We start from the raw sequence: 4,218 nt of genomic DNA on the forward strand, positions 1-4,218 counted from the left end.
GGTGAAACCCTGTCTCTACTAAAAATACAAAAAAATTAGCCGGGCGAGGTGGCGGGCGCCTGTAGTCCCAGCTACTCGGGAGGCTGAGGCAGGAGAATGGCAGGAACCCGGGAGGTGGAGCTTGCAGTGAGCCAAGATCGCGCTACTGCACTCCAGCCTGGGCGACAGAGCGAGACTCTGTCTCAAAAAAAAAAGAAAACAAAAACAAAATTGTTGCTGCTTTGTTTGTTTTTGGTGAATGTGGGAGTATAGTTCAATGGAAAGAGCATGCCAGGAGACCAGGGTTTTGTCCCGGCTCTGCCACTAATTTGCTCCTTGAACCTACCTGCTCTTTCTTGTACCCTCCCTGGGCCTCCTGTTGCCCATCTGTAGAAAGCAGAGATTGCCAAACATGGGCAGTGGCTGGGTGGACTGCATGTGAATCACCAGGGACAGCCCAAATGTCCACCAATAGGGAAATGGTTAAGTCATCCACAATAAGCCACACAGTGGAATTCTCTGCAGCTGTAGAACAGAGTGAGGTAGACATACGTGTACTGATGTGGAAAGATGTCTAAGCTATATTCGGTTTTTTGTTTTTTAAGTGAGTGGTGATCTAGTTTAATGGGAAAAATAAAAGCTATATGCTTAGCTCTTTCCAGGGGAAAGAGAAAAAACCCAAAACCCTAGAGGACACACACCAAACCATTAAAAGTGGTTACCTCTGAGAGACCGTTTTACTCTCATTATTTCTGTATGGTTGGGATTCATTTATAATGAGCATGTATGACTTTTGTAATTTAAAACAAGTTTTCACTTAAAAAGATATTCTGATTCTCTTTGTCTGGGTTGGAGCCCAGGAATCTTAATTTCTTTGCATTCCCCAGGTGATTTCTGACAGAACCACTGAACCAATGGTCACAGAGGTCTTTTCCAGCTTTAACACTCTATGACTCCACAAAGTTTATTGGACTCATGACTGGAAAAAGGAAAAGAAGAACCAAACAGGAAAAAAGGAGACAACAAGAAGGAAAGCACAACATTGGAAGCATAAATAATGATTACCAAGGTGTATGGCTCTGCATGGTTTCTGGTACCCCTTGTGTGACACACAGCAACCAGGGGGCCCTAAGCAGAGCAGGTATCAGGACTGTCCCCATTTTACAGATGGGGATGCTGAAGTTCAAAGAAGTTAAGTCCTTTGAGTAAATTACCCAGTTTGTAAATGGCAGAGCTGGGATTACAACCTCAGGATGTCTGACTCCAGGGCCAATGCTCTTGCCATCCCATCAGCCATTAGGGACACAAACTATTTTCCTTACTATGGTCATCAAGTATTGTGTTTATGGCTTAATGGTATCAAATAACTTTTCATAGAAAAGGAGGCAGGGAGAAGGCATAACAATCACTGACATTTAGTAAGGGCTTACTATGCTCCAGGTCCTGTGCTAGGCACTTTGCATGCATTTTCACCGTTAATCCTACAGTAAGCCAACTAGGTAGTTACTGTTTTCACTCCCACTTTACAGATGATCAAACTGAGGCTCAGAGAGGTTAAATCATTCACCCAAAGTGAATAAAAGTTAGTACTGGGATTGAATCCAGGTCTTCTATCTGAATAAATGAAACAGAGAAAGAGAAGGGAAGAGGGAGGAAAGTGACGGAGAAGTGGGTGTGCTTCTGCCGTCTCCATGGGGTTCCTGTTTCTTAGGGCTGTCATCACCCCACATGGCAAGGGCTCCTCGGGGCCTTTCAGAAGGAAAGCTCAACCTTACTGCCCGGCCCAGCACTGCTGGGCTGCCAGCCAGCCTCCCTCCCACAGTGTATTTCCTTTGCCTACGTTGACAGGTATCCAGTTTCACCAAAGGCTCCAAGCTCCCAGATCTGGTTTTCATCAGGAGCTAGAGCTGAGCCCTAGAGCAATTGCCTGGCAGCCTCAGTGAAGCCAGATGGAGCCCAGCCACCTTCTCTTCCCCCGAGGCCTCCTGAAGAAGGACTCTTGATATCTGGAGCCCAGCCTTGAATGGTGGCCCTGTGGGTGCATTATTCAAGACCCCTTCCTTTCAGCTTTGTCTCTAGCAGCTAGTAGAAGTGAGACAGGAGGTGCTTGGATCAGGCAGATAGCCTCTCATTGAGGATGTACAGGCCACAGCCGGGAGAGAGTCTGGGGCAGCAATGAGAATAATTCTGTTTTCTTTTCACCCACCAAGCAGATCCTACCCGTGCATCTCCTCCACCTGGCCTGGGAGGGCTTGGATATACTCCCTGGTTGGATACACCACCTGTCCCTGTGGAACCTGTCTTAGGCCAGACAGGGAGATAGATAAAGAACCACAACTGGACAACCATAACCAAAGCAGAAGTTGTAATTCTGTGGGCCCATGGGGAACTTGAGATTCATCCTGGCCAATGCATGGGGCAGTAGGTACTGGAACTAGGACTTGGAGGAAGCAGGTGGTATATTCCAGGCAGTGCTGGAGCACAGGGAAAAGGAAAGTGGGGTAGGCCTTGCAAAGCTGGACATGTGTCCATGGGGCTGCCTTTGTGTGAATTAGAAAAGGAGACCTTTTCTGGGCAGACAAGGAGAGTACTCTATCCTTGCTTAGCAGTGCACAAATTGCGCAACTATACTAGCGGCCCTGGGGCTGTGGCCACTAAATTTCATCTGCCTTTTACATTTTCCCTTCCCTTCTACAGAGCCCCTATTTCTTGAAAGAAAGTGACTTTATGTCGTTACTGTGGGGCTAACCCATCAGCCTACCAGGGGTCAGCCCTTGATTCAGTCATAGCTAATTACAGCACTACAGCTTCATGGCCATGGTGATCAGTTCCGGGAGAGGCATGTGATCTAAGCTAAGCCAGTCAGAGCCCTCTCTGGGACTGCAGTCAGAGCATTTAGAGCATTTAGGGAGAAGGTGCTCTCTTCTGTCTGGGTTTGCTGGCTACGGGGATTAGTTAAGCCTAGAACTGTGGGGTCATCATTGGTACTTTGTTGGGAGACTCTGCCTGAAAATGAAGCCAACACAAAAAAATGGGCAGATGAGAAACAAAGAGAATTCTGATGTTGTTTAAACTCCAGGATTTGCTCCTGGAATATTCCATTTACAAGAATGAGTAATTTCCCTTTTTTGCTTAATCTAGTCTGAGTTTTTATGCCTCCACTCAAAAGAACTAAGCATTATGGAAAGAATTGCCAGGATTCAAGCCAATGGAGACAGAGTGCCTTGAAAAACCAAACCAAGAAAGCTTTGGCTGGGCCTTGAGTTTCTAAGTCAAGAGCTGGAGATGAGAACACGGGCATGGAGTCTGACTGAACTGTTCCCAGGTGGCATCTCCCTGTGTGCTCACCACAGCCTTAGGAGCCGGGTGAGTCCAGGCCACTGGGATGTGGACTTGCCAATCAACCTGTGATCTGGGTGAGCCCTCGACTGACAGCCTGGTGTGTGAGCTCTGGGGCTCTGGGGCATAGCAGGTTGTTAGCACTCGGGGAAGGACCAGCCAGCAATGGCTGTCTGAGCTGGCAGGAAGGGTCTGTGTGCTGAGCTCCTGGGAAGTCCTGTGGGACTTATGGCATGTCATGCAGTCAGTTCACTCTTGTGCCCCTGAGCCTTTGCATATCCTGATCCCTCAGCCTAGGACACCCTCGCCAAGTTGTCTATCCAGAAAACTTCTACTCTGCCTTCAAAATTCAGCTCAAGGGTTACCTTTTCTGGGGAAACTTCTGTGGCAGTTTTAAAACATAGCTGCCCTGTGCCTTGAATCTGGTTGGTTTTATGACTGCTATACCCAATAGAGTATGTTGGAGGTGATGCTATGTGTCATCTTAGGCTAAGTCATGAAAGGCCATGCAACTTCTGCCTTGTTCATTGGAAACACTCACACTTGAACCCCAATACCATGTAAAAAAAAGTCCAGCTGTCCTGAGACTACCAGGCTGGAGAGACCACAAGTAGGCACTTCGGTCGACAGTCCCAGCTGAGCCCACTCTTCAGCCAGCCCAGCCCAGATGCCCAACTCTTCAAGTCACCTCCAGCCATTACAGTCACCCCAGCTGAGGCCCAGGCATCACAGAGCAGGGAAGACACACCCTGCAGTGTCCTATCCAAATTCCTGAGCCATGGAATCTGGAAGCATAGATGGTCGTTTTATGCCACTATGTTTTGGAGCAGGAGATAAATAGAACACTGTCCTTGACTCACCTGGGAAAACTTTAGTGCTTCTTCCTTTATTTGTTTTTTC

Source organism: Piliocolobus tephrosceles, chromosome 6, assembly GCF_002776525.5.
Source record: "Piliocolobus tephrosceles isolate RC106 chromosome 6, ASM277652v3, whole genome shotgun sequence".
In the NCBI taxonomy this organism is placed as follows: Eukaryota; Metazoa; Chordata; class Mammalia; order Primates; family Cercopithecidae; genus Piliocolobus; species Piliocolobus tephrosceles.